Here is a 7,122-nt window from a genome sequence, read left to right on the forward strand (position 1 = left end):
TTTACTCATCATTTATCATGCTGGAGTGAAGGCAGGACTCTGAGATAGATCTCTTGAAACAAACAAAATCAAAAATATCCGCACTGCTGCAATCAGAAGTAAATACACTTTAATGTCATTTGGCTGGAGAGATTTTGTGACACTGCTGCAGGCTGCACTTTCGGAATGTTTACAGTACAATAAAATGTGGCGTAATGTTGCGTACTCAGGTCAGTTTAGTGAGAGGTCTCCTATGCATTTGTTGTGTTTGGCAGTGACTGTGCTATAAAGATTTTATTTAAATTATTTCACTGGTGTGAAAAACTTTAATGGAGACGTAGTTTCCGTGAGTAATTAGCAATTATCATTTGTCACATACTCTTAGAATAACACTGTGGAAAATATGCAGCAGTAGCCATTTAATTACTTGCCCCAGTCTACGATTTAATTGCCTATACGGCGAAGAGTCGATGGTCTGTGTAGTTTCTGTAATCAAACTGACATTACTCCCTTTACATGCAGTTGTGAGCCACTTGATGTCACCATAGTGTGTTTGTAAATGTGTGTGTGTGTGTGTGTGTGTGTGTGTGTGTGTGTGTGTGTGTGTGTGTGTGTGTGTGTGTGTGTGTGATGTATAGGCTCAGAGAGGTGTGAGAGAGCTGTATTCATTTCTCAGATTTATTTGAGCTGAAAATGAATATCATATCCCCCACCTCCTCTGCAATCCCCATCACAGCACGCACAGACACACACACACACACCTACACACCTACACACACACACACACACACACACACACATGCCTACACACGCACACACACACACACACACACACACACGCAAACACACACATACTACGTTGTGTTTATGTGCTCATTGCTCCATTTATTTTTAGATCAGAGGCAGGATATTGGGTTTCATTAAATGTCCCAGGCCCTCTTTCTTTTCCCCCTTTTCCCTCCCTGTCCTACAATCCCTCCACCTCTTTCTCCCCCTCACACACACACACACACACAGCGGTGTTGGTGTGGTTTCCTGCTTGTGTTGTGACGTGAGGCGGTTCTGCTCGCTGGTAAAAAAGGCCTCTTTGTATATGAGCGTCTCTGCTGTTCCCCTCTTTTCCACTGCTGAGAATTATTTTCCTCCTCCAGCCCTCAGCTGACAGTTTGGTGTGTTAAGCCGCTGTCGTCATTCTTCATCTTGCTATTAGAGGAAAGAAAGACAAAGAACGAAAGGGAGGAAAAAAGAGCAACAACTGCAGGTTTGGATTTCAGCAGCTGCACCTTTCATTTTCACAACTCCGAGTGTGACGACTGCTCCGGGGGCTCGCAAGCTGAAAACAGACTCAGATAGTTTGGTCTGAGGGTTTTTTTTCATTTGCCTTATTGGTTGTATTTTTGCCACGCTGGGCCACCCAGGATTATACAACTTTCCTTTTTATTTTTGTTATTTTATAATTATCGCAAGGCCATTAAGGCAAAGACCGCAAGGCAGTTTCCATCTCCACACGACAAGGAAAACATTTGGCCTCTAACACCCAAGTTTGAATCAGCCAGTTCATACAATAAGCTACAATCTTGTGAGCTGACAAATGTTTCATTCGGGTCCAGTTGCTCCATTACACATGGCGGGCCCCATCTCCTGGGCCCCACAGATCATCTGATGTGGCTTTTGGGGCCAGAGCAGCAGCAGTGGTGTCAACAGTCATACTCGTGCTTCTGTCGCAGTTTGAGCGAAGACTGTTTTTCTGTCTTCACAAACACACTTGATGCACATGCACAACAGTTTTTGTTCCACAGAGCACGCACCAGTGCCAAGAAAAGCTACCACACATCATTAGCCCTCTGCCAGACAGCCCATTTTCCCAGTTTTTCTCACAGTGATTTGCTGCTCTGCAACAGACTCGTTTCCCCAAGTGACTCCGGCTCTCTGTCTCCCTCTTCAGGAATAACAGCTCGTCGGCTCTCAGGAGATCATGCCACTGATACTTGCACCATGCCTCTCCTGTCCCTGCTTTGATGCTGAATATTTTTCTTGTTTTCTGGTTTGATTCACAGCTGCGTCGAGGAGCTTCACTGGTGAAGGAATTCTCCAGCATCCTATCCCTGAGAGATCAGTGACCTCTATATCACCGTTGTCTCACCACAATCCCACTGTGAGAAAGCCTCTGACTTATCTGTTGCTTCACTTGATGCAACTCCTGTATTTGTGATTGCAATTGATTTTCACTTTCTCCTGTAATCCAAGGAATACACTGAAATGCTGCCCCATGTTTGGTGTATCTTGGCAAGACAGAGAAGGCAACAGCAGCTAGAAGGGAAATATTTCTGTCTGTGGTTCGTCCCCTGACTGGTGTAACTGAAATCAACATTTTAAGTCATGTTTCAGTTAAGAAAATGTAGCATTTTCATCCACTACTGAGAGATTGGCATTTTAAAATCTAAATTTGTCCAATCACTGTAAAATAAGATGATGCAAGACAAGGATGTCATGTGTCATTCTGTGTATTTTTGTATGTTTCATCTATTACTTGAGGAATGCTGCTGTTTCACACAAATGTGGAGTTTAGTTTTTGGTCTGTGTTTATTTTTCATCTCTTTAGTGCACACTTTAATGCAGGTGACCCATTAGTACCACTTAATTAAATTTACTGTGGCAAGATAAACCTTTTGATTATTTTTTAATTAATTTTTTTTCATCTATCAGCCACAATGTTAAAGCCAACTGCCCAGTATTGAGTAGGTCCCCCCCGTGCTGTAAATGTCCAACATAGACATGATCTCTTACGATGTCCAAATGCTGGACACTACAGGTGCCCCGAGGTGGAGCCTCTGCGGATCAGACTATCCTGGGAATTTTGAGGCTGGGGCAACACATTTTGTCATGTCCCTTGAGCTGTTTCTGAGTAGTTTTTATGATGCGGCAGAGCAAAATGTCTTGCTGGGGGAGGCTGTCGGGGAGGGTATGCTCAGTCTGCAACAATGTTCAGGTGGATGGTACATGTCAAAGTAACATCCACTGAATGTGAATGACCCAAGGTTCCCAGCAGAACATTGGATTGTAAAGACATGGTCGATGCTGTTCACTGCACCTGTCAGATGTTCAGATCAGTGTCTAAAACATCATAGATAGAAACTCTCTCACACTGAGTTACATGTGCCTTATCTTTAAAAAGTCCTTTAGAGACGAGAAATCACGAAGCGGAAACAGTTACTGGACAAGCCGAGAGATGAAATTGCTTTTGGCATCACTTTTAAGTAATTGTATTGCACTTTGCACTGAGGGAAGACTCTGAGGAAAAGACTTGTCCTGAAGAGGTCTTTTCTTAACAGCCAAATTGATCTTTGGTATTTCATTTCTCTGGAAGTCTTATACTGTGATGTAAAGATAGTCAGACACAGTGAGAGCTGGAATGATTGATCATCTGTGTCTCCCTCAGTGAGCGATGAATTGCCTCTACTGCCAAAATGAGCTCTTAAAACTCATTTAGGCATCAGTGTGACTCTACTTCCCAGCAGGCAGTGGTAGCAAAATAATAGCTGTGTCGGAGTGACAATAACAGTAATTTTTAAACTCCATCACCCTTCCAGTTTACTGTCAAGTTGTAAGACTTAAAACAGGTTGGTAAATAGCAGCCTACGTATCTCTCCCGGCTTTTTTTCTGACCATTTTTCACCATCGTTGTTGCTACACTTTCCAATCTGAAGATTAATTTCCCGTGGGAGCTCCACGTTGAGCCAGGTGAGATTATTAATCACGTAGAACAGCTTGTGTTGTATTGAGAGGCAGGTGGAGAGGTCTGGATCATCAGACTCTGTTCGACAAAATACCTTAACATCTTAAGGACTTTTTAAAGACATTCTGCAATACCTTCAAAATAAGCAACGTCTATTTTCTTTTCAACTTAAGAGAAAAGGGAAACACTGCAGTGGCACCAGGTCGGGTTTCTCTGCTGATGTGAATCTCACAGGACTTATTTGTCTGTCACAGGCAGAGATGTTCTGATGAAAAGTGTGGACAAATGTAACATAACACAAATCTTTATATAATGAATGTTTTCGAAAAATCCAACTTTCAAACTTTGATGTTGATGTGTGATTGCTATTTGAAATAATATTGATGTAACCTGAACACTTACCGTTGTATAATCCAGTCTTTCTCATACTGTGTGACGACCTTCAGTCAAAATGCGTCAGCAGTGATATTTTAATAAGTTGCACTAACATGAACAGACGTGTTTGTTTTCCACTTTTTTAGTCATCACCATGACTAGTTTTTATCCCTTCAGTTAAACACAAAGCTTCAGTAATGCAGGAAAATTGGCTTTCTTTAGAATCCGTCTTCAGATGTTTCAGGAGAACCAATACAAGGGACAAAAATTGCATAAAAGATGCGTCACAGAGAAAAATACACAATACAGAATTCCTGTGGCTGTGAACTAAACCTTTTTAGTGAACCAAGCCTCCCACATTGTGGATGCTTGCTGTGTCCTGCGGCCTTTATAAGCTCCACCTGGCAGTGAGTGATGTAAAAGCCTCCTGTTCTGTACATGTGTTTGTCAGCGCTACGGTGGACTTGCTGCCAAATGAACAACATGGAGTTCATGTGCGTAACTGTTACTAAGGTCATCACCACCGGTACACAGTGTGGGCAGATCTTCTGTCCAGGAATGGTGAGTCACGCTAGCTGCTGCATTTTTGCTGCATCTACAAAGCAACAATGGGGATCGTTCTTTTGTAAAGTTTTCCATGAGGACTGGTCTATCCCATGACCCACTCAATGACTGCTAAGAAAAAGAAATAAACACACTCACATTTCCTTTGCTATGACATTTAATCCCTGACGTTTGAAGATAGAGCTTTTCTTTATATTCTGCAGATGGCCTGCACAGTTGATGGTGAAGAGCCGCTGAACCAGACACAAATCTGCAGTATTTTACTCGTCTTTTTGCACATTTAGAGCTGTGTTGAATTGGACTAAATCACTTCTTGTAAAATATTAGTCAGTTTCGTGCTGTGACTTGATTTTACACTTTAACTCCTTGTCTGGAGGTCAAGCAAAAAAAAAAAAGAAGAAGAAAAAATGTTGTTTGCAGATGAGAGCAGGAGAGGATCCACACATTTTCAGCAGTTTCTAAATTGTAACAGGTGCGCAGTGAAGTTTCAGATCAGGGATATTAATGATGAATCACTGAGTGATGAACTGCTGTTAACAAACTAATTGATATGTCAACTGATTGGGCAGAAGTTGAGGGACATACACTTTACCTGTCCAGAAATGTATTGTAGATTTGCTGTAGTGTCTGGTTTTACCACCAGGAGAAGCTTCATACTGTTTAATGAGATGGAGTTACAGGTGTGTTCGCTGACTGCCTCCCTGCTGTTTATGTTGATGAACTCTGCTGCACAAAGGTGTCTAGTGGCTGTCTGGTTGATCAACCTGAGGCTCATGCTAATGCTAACACAGACTGGGAGCAGAGTGTCAGTTGGCAGAGAGCAGCTTATCTGCTAACGCTGCTGACGTTCAGAAGCAGCAGGACTCTGATTAGATGCTTCAAGCAACGTTCAAAATAAAGAGATGAATTCTATCAGTGATGGTCTGCTCTGAGTATAAATACATCTTAGAGATGATAGTAAATACTAACAGATTTCCTGGACTGATAAAGGTACTGCAACAGTATTTGTGGACGCCTGTTCCATCTGAGCTGGTTTTTCCAGAAGCTGGAATAACGTTAACTACAGTGAAGAAGTCACTCCATCATGGAGATCAGATCTGAAGAGTGCTGGTGCTGTTTTACTGTTTTGAATATTTAGAATTTTGTCAGAATTCTGACTTATGTCATATTTTTTTGCTATTTAATTTACAATTAAGTAATTTAGGGTTTACTTGCCCTGTGATGTACTACTAACCAGTCCAGGCGTCCCCTGCCTTCACCTTAAGTCGTCTGGGACAGACTCCAGCCCCCCACAACCCTACAGAGGATTAAGTGATGCATAGATAATGGATGGATGGTGTTTACTTTATTTGTTCTTTATATTCCTCATCTTTCAGGACCAATTTGCAATGGACATCAAGTGTCAATGGTTAGAAATAATTTCATCAGCAAGCAGTACAGCAGCTGATTATTTAAGTGTTCCAACAGTCCAACAGTTTGTTTGAGTATTGAAGTTCAGACCAGAAGCTGACTTTGGCAATATATATTTGTGGGCATGTCAACGCAGTGACTTTGCAGATGTATGTTTTCAGGGTCATTCAAAAAGCCCTCAAGTCCATTTGGAGGCCTCCACTAATCACTAAACCATTAATTAATTGATCATTACCATGGCCGACCTTTTGAACAAAGCTGTTTGAAAGTTGTATCCCTATTTCAGACATTGTTCAACCATCTGAAAAACACTGAAAACTCTTGCATTCAAATATTCCTAATTAGCACTCTACATAAAATACAGAGTCAGAATGTCTTTTGTTTTGCAGTAATTTGACCTAATGACAAAAAGCGTGAGTGTCAAAGTTATGATGTTCATTGTGTGGGGAACTGGGACATCTGAACCACATTTCATTGCAATCCTTCCAATAGTTGTGGAGATCAGAGATCAGTCTGCTGAGGAAATGTGTTGGCATCATGAAAGTAAGAGGGATTTGTCCTCTTGTGAGCCACGAATGTCTCAACTAGACTTCATGGCAATCCAGCCAATAGTTGCTGAAATATTTCAAAGTGGATTCGATGTGGTGACTCAAGCAATTTAAGGCCTGACACTAACACAGAGACTAGAAGTTCCCTCTGTTTCACTTCATTTTCACTCTTCTTTTTCAAACAAATCCAGTTGTCAGGCCACAGCAACTCGCAGCTTAACAGCAAATAAAATGTTTCATTATAAACCTGAAATGTCATAGTTCTGGGTTGACCTCCCATCTCTACTGCAGAAAATTATTTTTCTTTTAAGGACAAGAATCAAATAACTCACTCAGAGAACCAACCATTAAGCTGAAAAGTTCTTCATTTTGTATAATGATCAACAATAAAGACAGAAATTGTTTCCAGATGACTTCCAGTGTAAATGTCGAGCATTCATTCAGCTAATACGATGTTATGCAGACACTCTACAGCTACATCCAAAATGAATGCAGATTAAAATGGTTCAA

The sequence above is a fragment of the Amphiprion ocellaris genome, chromosome 10 (genome assembly GCF_022539595.1).
Source record: "Amphiprion ocellaris isolate individual 3 ecotype Okinawa chromosome 10, ASM2253959v1, whole genome shotgun sequence".
Taxonomy (NCBI): Eukaryota; Metazoa; Chordata; class Actinopteri; family Pomacentridae; genus Amphiprion; species Amphiprion ocellaris.